This window comes from Sarcophilus harrisii, chromosome 4 (assembly GCF_902635505.1).
Source record: "Sarcophilus harrisii chromosome 4, mSarHar1.11, whole genome shotgun sequence".
Lineage (NCBI taxonomy): Eukaryota > Metazoa > Chordata > Mammalia > Dasyuromorphia > Dasyuridae > Sarcophilus > Sarcophilus harrisii.
Genome location: NC_045429.1, coordinates 32,190,693 through 32,210,358, shown reverse-complemented (window position 1 = coordinate 32,210,358; position 19,666 = coordinate 32,190,693).

The following is a 19,666-nucleotide window of genomic DNA, read 5'->3' as shown; positions in this document are numbered from 1 at the left end:
GACATTGTTAGGCAAGCATTCTGTCTATAACATAAAAAAAAAAACCACTTCTCTTAATTTAGTTTAAGCAACATTTTCCTATAAACCTGAGGCCCCTTGACCCAAGGATGAGGGAGCCAGTCTTTTGTCCATTTCAAAACAAAGCAGACAAAGCATAATAAATGTCTGTTAGGGAATGGCTAAACAAATCATAGTATATGAATGAAATGGGATATCATACATAATAAGAAAATAACAAATATAAAGAATTCTAAGAAATTGGAAAATCTTAAATGAACTAATGCAAAGTAAACATAATCAGGTAAAAAATGTATGCAACAACTGTAATAGTGTAAATCAAAAAAAAAAAAAAACATCAAAAATTGAAACTAAGGGCACTTAGTCCGAAAGGACTGGAGAAAATATAACTCCTTCCTTCACAGAAGGAGTTGACGATGGGTTTTGAAAATGATGTGTACCATCAATCACAGTTGATAGTTTTGTTGAACTGATTCTTTTTTCTCATTTTTTAAATTGATTTTTCATGATATTCATAAATAAAAGTTATGTGAAAACTAGATATAAATAGAAATAAAATTTCAAAAGAGTATAAAATACAAAGAAAGGCTTCATATTCAGCAGTGTGGGAAGGAGGTATGCTATTCCTGCTGAACTCTGCCCAAGTCAAATTCTACCTGTAGTATTATGTTCAGTTCTAGGTATCCTAGGTTAGGAAGGATATTGATAAACTAAACTCCCTTGATGTAAACAATCAAAATGGGGAAGGACCGGAAAATCATGCAATTTAATTTGTTAGTTGTCCTTTGTTCTTGCAGAGAACCAAAATAACATCATTTATGTTAAAGTCAAGTTAGTGTGTCCAACTATGGCCGATCAGACCAATGTGAGCTCAGAATGTTCTACCACACGTAGGGAACAAAAAGCGGATGTGAACATTTGGGGTAGATTCTCTAAATGAGTGCATTTCATGTTTCTTTTGAGCTACTACAACTGTACTTTGTTCATACCACACAGTGCCTTTTTTAATGAGAGTATGCTGTGCTGGGTGGGCCTTTGTCAGTAACTCCCATATCACACAATCTATTCCAAAATTCTTCATCAAGACCTCTTATTGTGGCATTTGAAGACTGGTTGAAGGAACTGGGAATTTTCAGCCTGAAGAGAAGACCCAACAGGATTGGAAATTGATGGTTATCTTCTAGTGTTTGAAGATTTATTTTCTAGAAGAGGGAATTGACTTGTTCTCCTGGAAGCTAGAGAGCAGAACTAGGAGAAAATAGGAAAGAATGAAAAAGCATTTATTCAGAACTATGTGCAAAGCAAAGAAAAGTAAGATAGATCCTACTCCGAAGAACTCACATACTAATGAGAGAGACAATGTTAAGGACATTTGCTAAGTGGCCAATGTAAGCTTGATTTCAAGGAAAACTTGGAAACAATTATCCAGAAGTATTATGGTTACCTTGGAAGTCATGAGTTCTCCGAATGGTTTATCTCCAAGCAAAAGCTGGATTCTGAGGTCAATCATAGAGGAGAGTCTCATTGAGAGATGGATTAGACTGGTCAGTCAATAAATGTGTAAAAAGGATCTCATATATGCTGGACACTGTGCTAAGTGCTGAAGAGAAACAAAAAGGCAAGACAGCCCACTCTGTCAAGGAGCTCATCTATTAGGGGAAATTATAAACAAATATCTACAGATCAGCTATAAATGATTAATGGAGAGAAAGCTCTAGAAGTAAGAGTTTGGGACTTGAAATCAGGAAAACCAGGAGGTAGACATGAAGAGGGAGCATATTCAGGCATTGGAGACAGCCAGAGGAAAATGCTGAGATCTGAGAAATGGAAGTGTTTTGTTACCAGAATACCCAGGAGGCCGCTGTCACTGTATGGAAGAGTATACTTTGGAGAGTAAGGTGTTAAGAAGAATGGAAAGGCAGAAGGACTTTGAATGCTAATCAGAAGATTTTCTGTATCCTGGAGGTAATAAGGATTTTTATTCAATTTTATTAATAAAAATTTTATAAATTTTATTAGAGAGGTGATGTAATTGGACCTGCATTTAGGAAAATCACTTGAGTGACTGAATGGAGGATGGACAGAAGCAGGGAGAGGCTTAGGGCAGGGTGAATTCCAGCAGTTAAGGTAACAGTCCAGGGGTGAGGTGACAAGGGCTGTACCAGAGGAATGGAAGATGCTACAAAGATGAAGTGAGGAACTGAGGATGACACTCACATTGTAAAACTGTGGCCTGAGACCACAAGGGTAGTTCCCTAACAGGGAAAGTGGGGGGGAGGTGGTTTGGGACTGAAGAGAATGAATTTCAGATGTGGATATGTTGAGTTTAAGATGTTTTCTGGGCATCCAGTTTGAGATGTCTGAAAGTCACTTGAATTTGCAAGACCAGAGTTCAGCAAAGCGATTGGGGCAGGGTAGGCAGATTTGAGAATCATCAGGACAGAGACAGTAATTAAATGCACAGGAGTTGATAGGATCACCAAGGAAAGAAGTATAGAAGGAGAAAAGAAGAGGGTCCAGGATGGAACCCTGAGGGACACCTATAATTAGAGGGTATGATTGGGAGAAGGATCCAAAAGAAGAGACAGAGAAGAAGAAAAGGAGTTAGGTAGGGAGCAGGAGAACCAGCAAAGAATAGTAACCCAGAAACTTAGAAGGGAGAATTAAAGAGAAGAGAGTGATCAGTGTAAAAGGCTGCAGAGAAGTCAAGGAGGATGAGGATTGAGAAAAAGTAGAGGTGGAGAGATTAAAAATAAATAATGGAGGGGTGACAGAGAAGATGCTCTGTTGTAGGAGACAGTAGAGAATGGAATTACCTATGCAGGTAGAGGGGTCAGCCTTGATAAAGAATAAGGCCCCCTTTTTATATGAGACAAGAATGAAGGAGGAAGCAGTAGCAGAAGGCATTTGAGTGTTATGGGAGGAGGGACTTCATTGTGAATGGCCTCAGTTTTTTTCTGTAAAACATGAGACAAATTTTGGGGAGAGAAGCCATGGGAAGTCTGAGGGATGGGAAGGTTTAGAAGAGCTGCTGTGAAGAGTGAGGAGACATAGTAGAATTGTTACATCAGTGAGGATCCGGTTGAGATCATATAATATTAATTTATAATGGACCCAGTTGGAACAATTATGTGATTTTCTCCACCTTTCTTCAGGGGCACATGTGTTTCCTTTTTTTCTTCTTCCCTCCCTCTCTCCCTCCCTTCCTTCTTCTCTCCATCTCTTCCTCCCTCCTTTCCTCCCTCCCTCCCTCCCTTCCTTCCTCCCTTCCTTTTTTCCTTCCTTCCTTCCTTCCTCTCTCCCTCTTTTTCTCCTTTCCTTCCTCCCTCCCTCCCTTCTTTCCTTCCTCCTTTCCTCTCTTCCTTCCTTCCTTCCTTCCTCCCTCTCTCCCTTCCTTTTTTTTCCTTCCTCCCTCCCTACTTCCTTCCTTCCTCCCTGCGTCCTTCCTTCCTTCTTCCCTCGTCCTTCCTCTCTTCCTTCCTTCCTTTCTTCCTTCCTTTCTCCCTCCCTCCCTTCCTTCCTTCTTTTCCTTCCTAACCTACCTTCCTTCCTTCCTTCTCTTTTTCCTTCCCTCTTTCTGTTCATATCAAACCCTTACCTACAGATGCTCTTAAAAGTATTTCTTTTCTTTTCTTTTGTACCTCTGAACCCTCTCAAGATACCTTAGAGTTTACTGGTTAGATTTCTTTCTTAAGGACCATGCTTTACATTAAAACAATCTGATTCTCATTGGCCACCAATAGGTCCTAGGCCAAGCCCTATTTGGTTATTTAGGTCCTGGATTGACTCAGTTTGAATGTAAATACAGTCATTTCTGCTTTGGTCAGAAACCCTAAGGATTTTCCCCTTCCAGATTTATTTATTTATTTGGATTTTTGGAGAGGAGGGCAGAAGGTGGGGGGCGGATGGGAGGGATTAGGTGAAAGAGATTTGTTTTTTGTCTCAATTGCTACCTCACCTTAATCACTGAATGGGTATTGCCTCGGTCAAATTGAGACATGTTGAAGACCTTAGCCTTAAAAGGCCGAGGTGTCCCACAGCATCAGGGCCTACTCTTGATCTCTATCTGGCCCCTAGACCCAGATGTTCCAGAGGGAAAATGGAGGCTGCTCTCGGAAAACAAAGGAGAACCAACCACCACAGGCTGCCCTCCCTGGAGTCTAGTGATAGTGTTCATTACGTGTCCCAGGACTGAGCCACGGCTGAGAGAACCGGGTGCCTCACCGTGTATGTAGCAGTGAGGGTCTTTTGCAGGCCGTCTCCCTCCTCTCAGTGTGAGCTCCTTGAAAGCATGTTTGGACCACTCTCTAGGAGGCTTCCTACGGGTTGGGATAGGGGAGATGGGACCTAGAAGTGGCTCCTCAGGCATGTGCTGCCCCTCAGGTCTACGGTTGTCTCTGGTTCTCAAGGAGGACCCCGACATTTGGAAGGGATGCCCTGACACAAGAGTGATGGAAGTGAAGGAGGGCCAGGCGAGGTCACCAGCCTCCGGGTCAGAGCCCCCTGGGATCCAATGGCCAGAGAGCAATCAGGAAAATTGGAGCCGGCCCTAGTTGCAGGGGAGCAAACAGAGATCCAAACCAGGAAGGCTTCTATAGGGCCCTGGTCAACCCTCTAATCCAAGAGTCTCATTTGGTAGATGAGGAAAACTGAGGCAAGATGGAGGTTCCAAATGCCCCTGGTAGTGAGCGTCAGCGGGGGTCTGATACACTTGGACTGGTGTTGGAGCTTTTTTCTGCCTCATTAGTAAGCTTCCTGCCCCAGAGGGTCTGAGGTTCCATGTGGATTCTGGTCTCTCTCCCTCCGGGCCTCTCTATCCAGGCTGCCCCATCTGGCACACGTTTAACAAGGCTTGTTTCTTTGGTGGGTTCCTTTGGCAAACCAGGGACCCCTTTGTAATGGGCCAGAATTCTGTCCTTGAAAAAGATTCTTACAAGGTGCTAACTCAGTGGAATTAATGAGGCAAGGGTTATCTAGTTTAGGGTGGTGATTACTAACTAGTTCTCTAGTTCAGTATGATTGATTTAATCTTACAACAAATAATGGTTCCCTAGAGATATAATGATTGGTTTATACTCAGTATACTGCATATAAACTGGGACAAACTCGGCCAGAGATTCATTGCATCTCCCACCTTTGTGGCCTCCCACCTGGAGCCTGGAGCACAACCTCAGGGACTGAGACAGACTTCAAGACAGAGACCATCGTGGGGGTCCTCCTGCCTCCTCACAGAAACCAAGACACATTCTGGAGGACCTCCAGAAAGCTGGCCCGGCCCCAGGTGAGGAGACAAGACTATGAAGGAGATAATAAAGGATTTGGACTTTTATCTCTGGCTATTCTCATGGTGATTAATCTGCTGAAATGAAGGCTGGCCCAGAGACCTCCAGAAAACCAACCAGAACACTACACCTCTTCTCAGAATAACATTTAATGGTCTAAGGACGAGCTAAATTTCCTTTAGAGTACAGTGGAAATAAAGATGTCACTTTTTTTCCATTCAAGTTCACAGGCCTCCTAAAATCCATCCCTCCTTTGACCCCTTGAGGGTCTGTGGACCCCAGGTGAAGAACCTCTAGGACAGAGAGAGATGGCAGTAATGGGGAGAGATGACCTAGAATGACTGACTACTTCGGGGGGGGTGGGGAGCCACGCTCCTGCCCCACAGCCACAAGAGCCAAGTTGCGGGATCTACAGCTTTTATGCATCTCACTATGAATCAAGCAGAGCAGCCCAGGCCCGGGCCTAGTCCCTACCTCCTGTGGGGACACCTGCCCAGTGGCTGCCCGATGCCCTAACGGAGGCTGTGAGCCCGGGGCCAGCACACATCCCTCCTCAGCCCACCAAGATGGAGACAGGCCATGTCCAGTGAGCAGCTCACCTTCCTGATTCTCTTCTGCAGATCTGGAGTGACAAGTGGAGAAGTGAAGAGGAAGCCTGCGTCCTGGGGGAAGGTACTTCAGACAGCTTCTCTGACTTCTAGTTTTTGTTTCTATTACTGTGGCTGCGGCTGCTGAAGCAGGTCCCTGATGTCACTGGCATTTAAAAAAAAATTAATTAAACTGTTTACTTTCCCTGCCCTTAGAGGCAAAGGTGAAGTGTCTGGCTCTAGGGAGAACTGAGGGCTTTCCCATGGGAGAGGATGTAGGAGCCTATAACAACAGTCACAACTGTAGATGGTCGGGGAACAGCCTGGAGTTACTCAGTTCAGCCATGCACACACTGCCCTGGAGCTTCAGTTCTCTTGCCCTCCTTGTCTTTCTCATATTAATACCTAGTCTGTCTCTGAACCTGAGGCATCCCTGTTACGTCCCTCTTTCCAGCTTTCTCTCTCCATGTCCCCTTCTCTTTTCTGCTCATCATCCTCTCTCCTTCCCTCCTTCTTGCCTTCAATCTGCCTCCTCACAGAAGTTTCTTTCTCTCCAAACTCCCTTTGCCACTCCAAATCCCTCATCTCCCAATCCTGCCTTTCTGCAGGGGACCTTCTACTGAGCCAGGGAAACGGAAGCTGCACATAGGGGAACTGCCCCATTTTCTCTCCACAGATCAAAACCTCTCTGCATCTTCCCTCACTCTCACTCCCTTTGCTTTAGTCTCAGAAGATTAGATCTCCTTCTCAGAACTAACCCTTAATTAGGATTTGTGTCCTTGATCCCATTCATTTCTCTGCTAAGTCTTTCCCTAATGTTCGTTCCTTTTTCACTCATCTTCAGTTTTTCTCCATCTTATCCTTCGTTATACCTAGAAATTTTTCTAGTGAGAATATGGCTACAAAGCATGGAGTCCCAGTCTCCAAAGAGTTATCACCCAGAAGGTAATGGAGAGGCGGATGGTGGGGATTAGCAGACTGCAATCTATTACTAATCAATGAGCATTTATTAAACACGTGTGCCAGGCACTGTGCTACTGAGAAAGAGTTTTTAAAAATACCGTCCTTGAGATCAAGGAGTATATGTTCTATTGGAGGGGACAACATGTGAATATATAAGGTCCACACAGAATAGATTTGAAAGGCAAAGGCATTAGAGACTGGGAAAGGCTTCCTGCAGAAACAAGACAGGACTTGAGTTGATTCATGCAGAAAGCCCGAGAAGTCGTCCCCAGGCAGGGGGTACAGCCAGGGCAAAGGCCTGCAGAGAGGAGATGAAGTGACATGTTTGAGGAGCTACAAATAGGCCCGTGTGGCTGGATCTTGGGTGCATGGAGAGAATTAATGTATAAGACGACTGGAAAAGTGGGGAAGGCTCAGCTCACGAAGGCCTGTAAGTGCCAAAGGACTTTCTTCTCAGTCTTGGAGTTGTGGGAGCCTGGGTGAGTCACTTAACTCTGTTTGCTTTAATTTTTTCATCAGTAAAATGAACTGGAGAAGGAAATGGTGGTCCACACCAGTATCGCTGCCGCAAAAACCCCAAATGGGAGTCACAACAACGACAAGAGATCCTGAGTAAAGCTATAGGCACATTGGGGAGCTCTTTGGTGGGAGCTTGATGGGGGGAGATACATTCACCTAAGTTGTTTACCATTGCCTCAGAGCCAAGGATCCCCGAGAGGGGGTGAGGTCCTTCCTTGGGATGGATGGATGTGCTGATTGCACGGAGGCCTGACGGAGCCGGGAGCCTGCCTCCAAATAGACCGCATTCAGATCCAAAGCTAGCGACGCTCCCTGGAGAGGAGAGCCTGACCAGAATAACAACTGCCTGTTGTCTAGAGTCCAGACTCTAATTTGCAGCTGCTTGAACAAGTGCCCAGGCTTGTCTCTAAGTCTGTCTGTCTCCCAGAGAGGCCTTGCAAACGGACAAGGAGCTGGGCGCGGAACCGAATAGCAAGCTGGAGTGCTTCTGGGAATTGGTCCAGGGCTTCGGCCGGCCCTACACTTGTCCTCAAAAGCAGGAGGTCAGCCTTCTTCCAGGGTGGCTGGGAGCCACAGAGTGTGTTAGGTTGAGAATCACCCCAAAGCTTAATGGAGAAGCTCAGACTTAGTGGGCATGAGGAGGCTGGGGTACCTCCTAAGCTAGGAATAACAGAGCATCCTGCAGGAACCTCAGTGACCAGCAAGTCTGAGCCTTAATGACCAGGGCAGGAGTTGGGAAAGATTACTTGGGGCTGTTTTGCTGAGAACTTTTCTAAGGCACCTCAATGGTGAAGTAGATTGAGCTCTAGATGGGAAATCCTGAGTTCAAATCTAGCTTCAGTTACTTGCTAGCTAGATGACTCAGGGCAAGTTACTTAACTTCATTTTCTTCATCTATTATTGTTTGCTTGCATTTTGTTTTCTTTCTCATTTTTTCCTTTTTGATCTGATTTTTCTTGTGCAGCAAGATAATGATATAAATATGTATACATATGTTGGATTTAGCATATATTTTAACATGTTTAACATATATTGGATTACTTGCCAGGTAGGAGAAGGGGTGGGGAAAGGAGGGGGAAATTTGGAACACAAGGTCTTGCAAGGGTCAATGTTGAAAAATTATACATGCAAATGTTTTGAAAATAAAAAGCTTTGATAATAAAATAAAATGAGGCTGACAATAACACCTACCTCCTAGGGCTGCTATTAGATAAACTGAAATAATATTTTATCAAGTGCTCTTCAAAGCATCTGGTAAATAGCAGGTAGTTAATAATTGCTTATTTAAAATGAAACAAAATCTTATTCCTTCCATCTCTCTGGTGATTTCTTTTTTTGATTCTTTTATATTATTTGCCACATTTCTTTTTGTTCCAATGTGATTGAGGGGAACTTGGCTTAGATACCATCTCTCACTGAATCATCTTGAGTGATAAAATAACCTTCCCCCTGCTTATTAATTTCTTTTTTTTTAACATGAGAAGTGTTCCTATCCTCTACTTGATTCTTTCTTAATAACAAAAAAATTCAGCAAAACACAACCAAAAAACCAATCGTACTAAACATCATGCCAGACTCAGAGTCCCCAACTTTTCTGCTTTCAAGCCCTCTATCCATTTTCTTTTTTCTTTTTTTCCTCTCTCCATTTTCTAGCTTATCCTGGACAAAGCTGCCAAAATTAGCTTCCTAATAGGACATATCTTACCATATTATTCCAATGTTCAAAATTCTCAGGATGCTCTATATTGCCTTTAGGATAAAACAAATTCTTTTTTATGTTAAACATGTGCAATTCTTCTATATATATTTCCATAATTATCATGTTGCACAAGAAAAATCAGAGATCAAAAAAGGGAAAAATGAGAAAGAAAAGAAAATGCAAGCAAACAACTACAAAAAAGGTAAAAATACTACTTTATTATGAGCCACACTCAGTCCCCACAGTCCTCTCTCTGGATGCAGATGGCTCTCTTCATCATAAGACCATTGGAACTGGCCTGAATCATCTCTCTGTTGAAAAGAGTCAAGTCCATCAGAAATGATCATCATATAATCTTGTTGTTGCCATGTACAATGTTCTCTTAGTTCTTACTCACTTCACTCAGCATCAGTTCATGTAAGACAAAAATTCTTTAACCTGCTATTCCATATTTGCTTCATAAGCTCATGGAAGGGACTTTAGATGTTGTCTGGGCCAGGAGTTATTATATTTTTTCATTCATGATCCCATTGCACCCAACAAATTTTTATGTGATACTCAGCATATAGGTATAGAAAATAGATATAATCAAGCATTTACTGAAAATAAATCATAATTCCATCCTCTCTACATTCAGTTACGAGATCCCATATGGAGTTGTGAACCACAGTTTAAAAAGTTGGGGTTTAGTCCAATACCCTTGGGAAATTGAGGTCTGAAGCATTCAAATGACTTGTTCATGGTCACAGATGTAGTAAACAACAGAAAAAATTCTATATTTGAGACCTTTCACTCCCAAATACAGTGCTCTTTCCAGAGTACCATGATCCCCCAATGAAACAGTTTGCACATGAGGAAAACACAGCATAGTCTATCATGGCATAAAAGAATACTGAGATTCACTAGCAATTAAATAAATGCAGAAGAAAACGAATTTAAGCTACCCAAATTCAACTAGGGAAAATTAAAATAAATTATACAAGCCATTGTTGGTAAGGATGTGAGGAAGGTACCCTTAAAATTTGCTGGTAGCAGTATAAAAATGCATATTCAGTCTTTCTGAAGAGCAATCTAACAGTATGTAACAAGAACCATAAAAGTGTTCCTATCTTTTGACCTAGTAATTTAATTTTGGGGAATATCCCATAAGGTAATAATCCAAAAGAAACAAGAAAGCAATTTGTACAAAAATGTTCATAGTGAGGCTGCTTATAATATCAGAAAAATGGAAACCCAAATGCCCAATGTTAAGGGAAAAAGCAAATTGGGGGATATCAACTCAATGGAATACTCTATAACTATTCAATTTTTTTTCTAAGCTCTCTTTCTCTTCACTCTTTTTCATTAATTCTCTTATTCTTGACCTTTTATTCTTCCAGATAAAATTTTAAATTATTTTGTCTAAATCTATAAAATAATCCTTTGGAAGTTTCATTGGCATGGCACTGAACAAGTCAATTAATTTAGGTAGCAATATCTTTTTCTAAATATTTGCTTGGTTTACCCATGAGAAATGAATATGTTTCAAATTATTTAGATCTCTTCATTTCTATACTGAGTTTTGTGTATAGAAGTAGAGCTGTGTTTATCTTGGCAAGCAGACTTCCAAGTATGTTATATTTTTGTTGTTTTAAATGGGTTTATTCTTCCTGTCACTTCCTGTTAGATTTTGCTGGTAATATGCAGAAATGCTGATGATTTATGTGGGTTTATTTTATATCCTGCAATTTTGCTGAAGCTTGTAATTGTTTCAACTATTTTTCAGTTGATTCTCTAGATTCTTTAAATAAACTATCATTGTACATAAAAGGCAGTTAGTTATTTTGTATCCTCTTTGACTGCTTATTCCTTCAATTTCTTTTTCTTATTTTGTTCTTATTGCTATATCTAGAATTTCTAAAATGACATTTAATAATAATAGTCATAATGAACATATATGCTTTATCTATACTTGTATTAGAAAGTGATACTTTCTGTCACTGAATGAAGACAGCAGAATTGTATACAACAACAGCAAAATTGTGTGATGATCAACTATGACAGAATAGACTTGGGATGTTCTTTTTGTTTATTAATATGATCAAATTTATCATCTTCCTACTACTGAACCAGCATCGTATTCCTGATATAAATCCTATGTGGTCATATTACACAATCTTTATGATAAATTGTTATAGTCCTCTTTATTTGAAAATTTTACACCAATATTTATTAGGAATATTGATTTATAGTTTTCTTTCTCTGTTTTGACTCTCCTTACATTAGGCATTTGAGAGCATATTTATATCACAAAAGAAATTTAGTAATATGAGATTTTACCTTATCTTTTCTCAAACACACACACACACACACACACACACACACACACACACACACACACACATACACACACATCCTAGGAAAGGCAGTATGGCAGCCAGAAGATAGAGAGCTGACCTCAGAGTCAGGAAGATCTAAGTTCAAGTCATGCTTCTAATGAAGAAGGCCCTGAACAAGTCATTTGACCTTGATCTAGCCAATTTTCCCAGACTCTAAGTTGCAGAAAAGGTATCATCCTAAATTGGTAAGGGGAGTTTCCTTTGGATTTCTCCCACAAAATGACAGCTCTGGTGGCTGCCCCTCATCCCAACCTAACTCAAAATTTTCATTTAGATCAGTGATTCTTAATCTTTTGTGTCATGAATCCCTTTGGCAGAAATGGAAAACCTATAAACCCCTTATCAGAAAAAAGGTTTTTAAATGTATAAAATAAAACACACAGGATCACAAAAGAAGCCAATTACAAAAAATAGCTATCAAATTAAAAAAACAAACAAACAAACATGAGGTTACAGATCACAAAATAAGAATAAATACATTATAAGATAAGTGTGAGAGCATGGGATATAAGCCCGGCTTGGTCACTGACAGAGATAGTTGTATCCTTAATCCTCACCATCAGTACGTATTCCCCCAAGACTCTGAACACTGAAATCCCTCCCTGTGCACAATCTCCTATCTATCTTTTCTTCTGCTTTGTTCCTCCTCAATTCTTCTTCCACCCTTATATTCCAAGTTCATTATCCCTGCTCTGTCCTTACCTTCTGCCTAGTCCTGAGGGTTAAAGGGATTTTTGTTTATTTTTAAATTTTGTTTGTTTTAATTTGACACCAAATAAAATGAGCATTTCCACTACAAATCAAAACAGGAAAAGAAAATTGTATGTGAAACCATGATTCTCTTTCATGTATGGTTTGCTTTTCATTTTAAGTTTATAATAAATACAGCATGAAAGTTTCAAAGCCGACCTGCTTGTCTGCCTTTCTTTCCAGCCTTCCTTCTCTTCCATTTAAAAAAAAAAATGCTTCAATGACCATCTTTTCTGTTCTTTACTTTTTTTTTTTTAATTTTTGGGAAAACATCGCTGACCAAACAAAGAAAACGAAGGAAACCAAAACCCTTATAACATATACATAGTCAGCAAAAGAAATTCCTCCACTGTGTACCAAAATGTCCATCTCATTCTGTACTTTGAGTCCATTGCCTGTTACCATGTGGCATTGATTAATTGTTTCATAGCTATTTATTTTTGTAGTCTTGCAGTTATTGTATACTTTCTTCTCCTGGTTCTTTTCATTTCATTCTATTAATGCAATAATTAACTCATTGAAGATTACACCATTTTGTAACTAACATCCCAGGGTCCCCCATATTGGCCAGATCCCATGTTGGGGATGACTCTAAAATATCCGTTTATTTGGCTTGTATTTCTTCCACCCAGTATTTACTCTAGTAAATCTCAGTATAGAATTTATATCTACATCTCTGCACATGTGGACAAAAGGGAACTCTTCCTCTCATGAGATTCTGTATACACTTAAGAGGTCATCCTCAATGTGGTACCCCTGTGTTGATAAATAATAAGCATTTCTATGATGTTTTAAAGATTTCAAAGTGCTTTGTATTTAGTATTTCATTTGATTCTGGCAATAATGTATGGAGCTTGATATTATTATATTATATTATATATTACATTATATTAAGATAAGCAGAGACTACAGAAGTTGTCATGCAGCTAATAAAAGTATGAGGCAAAATCTGAATTCAGGTCTTCTTCACTCCAAATTCGACATTCTATCCACCGTGCCATCAAGGCTCCAAGTATCGAAACGCCAGGGCGCTTCACAACTCAGGCAGAAGATTGAGTCCAGTCCCAAAGGAGGTAATGTTGGGAATGTTCCTGTGTAAGTAAAATACTAGAGGAAGAAGGGGAAAAAGCTAGAGGAAGAGTCCCACCCTTTAACCTAATTAAGTTGGCCAGATTACTGGTCCCCTGTGTAAATGTTTATGGGATATTCCATTGGAAGGCGAGCCCCTGTGAAAACTGCAGGATTCTGGCCCGCGCAATGAGCAGCCAGAACTCCGGAGGTCCACTCAGGAAGGATGCTCCCCACCTGTCAGGCAGAGACAGGATTAGCTAGAGGCTCAAGATGAGACACATTTGCAGGTGCATCCAATCCATGAGATTGTTTCACATGTTATACTTACTGTATATCAAGGAGGGCTTTTTTGGAGGTGGGGGCTAGGGAGTGATGGCAGCAGAAAAAAAAGGAAGGAAAAAGAGAGCTCTGTGAATCACTAAAAATAATAATAATAATAAACATGGGAACAAAAGGAAATACAGAAGAAGACAACTGGGGCAGTATTGGCAAGACGATGTTAAATTTGAAATATACCAACCCAGACAAACTCCCAAACCTTCCAAATCAAACTCTATTTAGAGGAAATTCATGGTTTCATAGTCAGTGAAGTGGACAGAATGCTGGACATGGAATCAGGAAGATCCAATTTCAAATCCTGCCTTAACCACTTACCTACTAATTGGGTGACTCTGGGCCATTCATTTGCCTTGCTTGCCTCAGTTTCCTCATTTATAAAATGGGGATGATAATAACATTTCCCTTCCAGGGTTGTGAGGTATCATCTGAAATGATATTTAATGTAAAGCATTTTGCAAATCTTAAAGTGTTATATTAATGCTAGCTATTATTACCTTATTTTTTTGTGTAGGATAAAAGCTTGTTTGTCAGTTGTCAAGTTCATAATAATAATCATAAGGTGAATTTTTTAAAATCACACAATTAATATGTGGCAGGTATAGGATTAAAATCCAATGCTTTTTCCATTTTCTGTGCTATTTCTCAGATTTATTGAGGCCTACAGCAGACTGTGTCCTCAGCACCACATAAAAACTTTCTACATTTTCTTTTCAGACCTTTTCATATCTATTTATGTCTTGGTTATTATGAATTATACAATATTGAACTTCCACAAAAAGGAAATGCATAATACCAGCATTATGGATATAGATTTCCATTTTTAGTAAAAGAAATTTAGCAAGTCAGCCTCATTTCTTTTAGCTCTGACCTAATTTGTGTCAAGTCTTGGGCCTGTGGGTCCAAACTAATTAATATACTAATGCACTAGACATGCTGGGAAAAAATTCCTTAACAGCAGCGTTGCCAACATGGTCTTATTTTGTGTGCTGACATGACACAATTGTATGATCTTTTCTATTAGAACAAATTTAATGATTGCATTTATACTTTTGAAGTTCTCTGTATGTTTCAGGCCCAGATTTATGGAAGAAGAAATAACCAAATAGATCCTATTTCCCCACAGCTCTAAAGAAGCCCGACTTCACGATTTACCCACAATCTCTTTAGAATTTCCAAGCAGAAATTATTTTCACTTTGCCTTCCTACTTCATGTCAGAGTATCACTAATGCGGCAGCCAGAACATTATAATGAAAAATTAATCGCATAAATTATTGATTTCTGGATTGTTAAGATATATTTAAAGTTGAAAGCATAGAATCAATACCAATATATTTCTTAAAGCTTGCAATGCCAGACTTCCCCATTAGAGCCAGAGTGACAGGTGGTTATTAAGCGGTGCAAAGAATAGTCCTGGGTCTTTTGTGAGATATCTCAGTTTCAGCAAACCCTCTAATCTACTTGGTAGTTTTGATGCCTTGATAAATATATAATACTGAAGCAGCTTGGAAAGTTTTCCTTTTGAGAGATTTGCATACACTTAGAAAGGAATTACACACACACACACACACACACAGAGAATGAGAGAGAGAGAGAATGAGAGAGAGAGAGAGAGAGAGAGAGAGAGAGAGAGAGAGAGAGAGAGAGAGGCTGGAGACAAATGACTCAATGCTCTTTTCCATGCTTAATGTTCTTGACCTTGACATTCTAACGCTATACAACTAGGAAAAGCCCCAAGGAAGCAAATAATTAGAAGAGATTTGCCGATTAAATCAGGATTTGTCAGCATAGAGGAGAAGTTATTTCTATTTCCTTTCACTAATTGCATTTAATATCATTCATCAACTAAGCATGCTCTAGCTCTCTCTCAGGATGTGTCTGCATATTGGGATAATGATCACCACAATGATGATCAGGACAGCACCTTCAGCCCTGCCCAATGTTAACACCTCCAAAATCTTCCTTTGACTCATCCTCTTCCCACAAAGGTGACCCTGAGCTGTTACTGACCGCAGGCTCCATCGGGATCCCCCACCCTGTAAAAGCTTTGAGTGCAGACCCAGAAGTGCGTCTATGGTCCCCCCAACCAGCCTGGCCGGGAGAAAGGCTCATCATCAAGTTGGCTTCTAGCAGACAAACGCTTTCAAGGTGGAGGAACAGCTCCCGGATTCTGAAAGACCTCAACCCGCCTGCCTCAGTTTCCTCATCTGTAAAATGGGCATAATAATAGTACCCACCCCCCAGGGCTGTTGTAAGAATGAAATGATACAAAAAAGTGCTTGTCAAATCTTAAATCTATATACAAATAATAATAATTATTATCCTTATTGGAGGGGATTGGGAACTGTGCTGTTATGGGCAGTAAGTATACCATTTGAATTCACAAGTGTGAGGTAATTCAGTGTAATTCAAAAAGCATTTATTAAGCCTTTAGCCCAGAGTAGGCACTGTGCCAGGCAAAGAGTGAACAATTAAAAAAAAAAAAAAAAAAAAAAAAAAAAAAAGGAAATCAGTGTCTCAGTGTCTGCCCTAAAGAAACCAATGGTAGTGATGTATCTTAAACTAAACACAAAATAATGATAGCAGGGGATAATGCTGCTGTCTGGGAGGAGCAGGAAAGGTGCCCAGTAGGAGGTGGCCATGGAAGGGCCCTTGGAAGGCCCGGGATTCTCTGAGGGGACGATGGTGCAGAGCAGGAAGGCTGAGAAAGGGCAGGTGGGCCGGGGAACAGCCCATCGCCAGGGAATGGGAGTGGGAACGCGGGCCAGACTGGGAAGGCTTTAAAAGCCAGCGGAGAAATTTCTGTCCTAGAGGTAACAGGGAGCCACAGAAGGTATTTAAGCAAGCAGGGTGGATGCTAGGAACTTTGGCAGCAATACCGAGAGGAGCACTGAGCAAGACTGAGCTCTCTTCCACAGCAGAGGCCCCCAGCCATCATCCCCTCCCGCCTCTTCTCAGTTCTCTGGTCAGTCCTCATGCAGGATGGCCCTGCTCCATTCTAGCTGTGGGCGCTTCTCTGACTGCTCTCCAGATTACTGAGATCCTCCCTAAAACATGCTGCACTTAGCACAACATCCCAGGGATGATCCCATTTCTACCCCTCAGAAAATTCTGCCTTCCAGAAGCTTCCCACTGTTCCCCTTTCTTGGAAATGGGAACTGAGTGGAGTTGCTGACTATGAGGGGATGGCAAAGGAGGGAAATCCTTCTGGGGGGCGAGGGGACAGGGAAAGGGGTCCCTGAGCCACCCACAGCCGGCTGCGACCTCTAGCCCTCTTCACTTCTCAGAGGAAGACCCTGAGATCCAGCAGCTACACCTGTCAGTCAGCCCTGACAAAAGGCCTGCTGAGTGCAAGTGTTTTCTCTAAATCTGACTCTTTAGCACTCCATTTGGGGTTTCCTTGGCAGAGATTCTGGGGCGGTTGGCCATTTAACAGATGGGGAAACCGAGGCAACCAGGGTGAGGTGACTCAGGGTTACCGTTTGATGAGAGATAGATTGCACTCAGGGTTTCCTGTCAATGCCGGCCTCAGGTGGTCTCCTTCTACTGCTAACTCGGGATTCTTGAGATGTCTCTGTCTCTCTCTCTGCCTGTCTCTGTCTCTCTGTTTCTGCCGCTGTCTCCCTCTCTAGCTGTCTCTTTTCTGTTTATCAACTCCTTAGTCTGTCTCTTCTCTCTGCTCTCTGTCTCTGTCTCCCTCTCTACCTGCCTGTCTCTACTCTAGTCGCCTGTCTCTGTTCTCTCACTTCTTTCTCTTTTCTCACTGTCTCCTCTCTGTCTGTCCTCTGCTCGTCTCTTTCTCACTGTCTCCTTCTGTCTCTCTGTCTCGTCTCTCTGTCTCTGTCTCTCTTCTCATCTCTGCCTCGTTCGCCTCTTGTCTCTGTCTGATTCTGTCTCTGTCTCTTCTCACGTCTCCTCTGTCTCGTTCACTGTCTCTTGTTTCTTTCCTCACGTCTCTCTCTCTCTCTCTGTCTCTCTGTCTCTGTCTCTTTTTCTCACTGTCTCTCTCTCTCTGTCTCTGTCTGTCTCTGTCTCTCTCTCTCTGTCTCTTTTTCTCACTGTCTCTCTCTCTCTCTCTGTCTCTGTTCTTTCTCTGTCTCTCTGTCTCTTTTCTCACTGTCTCTCTCTCTCTGTCTCTGTCTCTGTCTCTCGTCTCTCTCTCTGTCTCTTTTCTCACTGTCTCTCTTCTCTGTCTGTCTGTCCTGTCTCTCTCTCTCTGTCTCTTTCTCCTGTCTCTCCTCTCTCTGTCTCTGTCTGTCTCTGTCCTCTCTGTCTCTTTCTCCTTCTTCTCTCGTCTCTATCTCTCTCCTCTGTCTTCCTCTCTCTGTCTCTGTCTGTATGTCTCTGTCTCTGTCTCTCTCTTTCTCACTGTCTCTCTCTCTGTCTCTGTCTGTCTCTCTCTGTTTCTTTTCACTGTCTCTCTCTCTCTCTCTGTCTCTGTCTGTCTCTGTCTCTCTCTCTCTGTCTCTTTTTCTCACTGTCTCTCTCTCTCTCTCTGTCTCTGTCTGTCTCTGTCTCTCTCTCTCTTCTTTTCTCACTGTCTCTCTCTCTCTCTCTGTCTCTGTCTGTCTCTGTCTCTCTCTCTCTGTCTCTTTTTCTCACTGTCTCTCTCTGTCTCTCACTCTCCATTTCTTTGTCTCTGTCTCCCTCTCAGTCTCTGTTGCTTTTTCCCCTCTTCCCCCACCCCCCTCCATCCCTTCCCCCACTCGGGTTCCTCTCTCCCTTCCTCACTTCGCAGGTTCCTCTTCTATTTCCTCCTCACCCACTCCAGTGGTGAAGCCCTCCCTTCCGGTTCCCCTCGGGCTGCTGCTTCTCTCAGAATTTGTCCAGACCTTAGGGGTGGGAGAGGAAGAGGCGGTTATTCGGCCGTGTCAACCACCTCATTTTACCAGAGAGCAAAGTGCTGGCAGCTCACCCGGCAAGTGACCGTACCTAGCGTGAGCCTAATTAAGGCGGGAATGGGGGAGGGAAGGAGGGGGGGAAGGAAGGGGGAAGGAGGGGAAAGGAGGAGGGGAAGGAGGGGGGAAGGAGGAGGGAAGGAGGGAGGAAGGGAGGGAGGGAAGGAGGGGAAGGAGGAGGAGGGGGAAGGGGGGAAGGAGGGGGGGAAAGTGGGGGAAGGAGGGGGAAGGAGGGAAGGAGGGGGAAGGGGGAGGAGGGGAAGGAGGGGGAAGGAGGGGGAGGAAGGGAAGGAGGAAGGAGGGGGAAGGAGGGGGAAGGAGGGAAGGAGGGGAAAAGGGGAAGGAAGGGGGGAAAGGGAGGAAGGGGAGAAGGGGGGAAGGAAGGGGGGAAAGGAAGGGGGAAGGGGAAGGCACAGCTTAGCCCCGGCGTGGATGTGACTTTTCTGGGTCAGTGCTATGGTTTCCCTTCGGTGTCCTGGAACAATAATTCTGACTGAGTAACTAAATAATGCTGGCACTTCTGCAACTTAAAAGAAGTTTAGAAAATATTTTATCCCTATTTAAATGGAATTGGTTTCCTTGATATTACTACATATTTAAACAATAATGAAAAATAACATTGATAGACTTTTTTTTACTGAGGCAGTTGGTGTTAAGTGACTTGCCCAGGGTCACACAGCCATTTCTATGCTTTTAAAAAGCATTTAAATTTTTTTTACTAATTTAATTTATTAACTTTTATCAATTTACTAAATTTACTGGTTTTTACTAATTACTAATTTTTTACTAATTTTTTTTACTAATTTACTAATTGGTTTGCTTTATAAACATATGTATTTTAACAATAATATAATAAGTATTTAATTCTTAAAAGTATCTTCAAAAAGATTTTGATCACCTGTTTTCAGTGTCATTGGGTTCCTTTATATATTTTAATAATAATAACAAATAACTAACATCTGTATGAATTTTAGAAGTGCATTTTAAGAAATATTTTGGAGAGACAATAGACTAGCAGAGAGAACCATATTTCAGAATCTAAGGTTTCCTTTATAGTGCTATGTATTTCAGTTCATGCATTTAAAACATTAGTCTGAAAAGGATCTGCAGGATTCACCAGATTGCATGATGAAGGGTCTATGATGCAGAAAAAGATTTAGATGT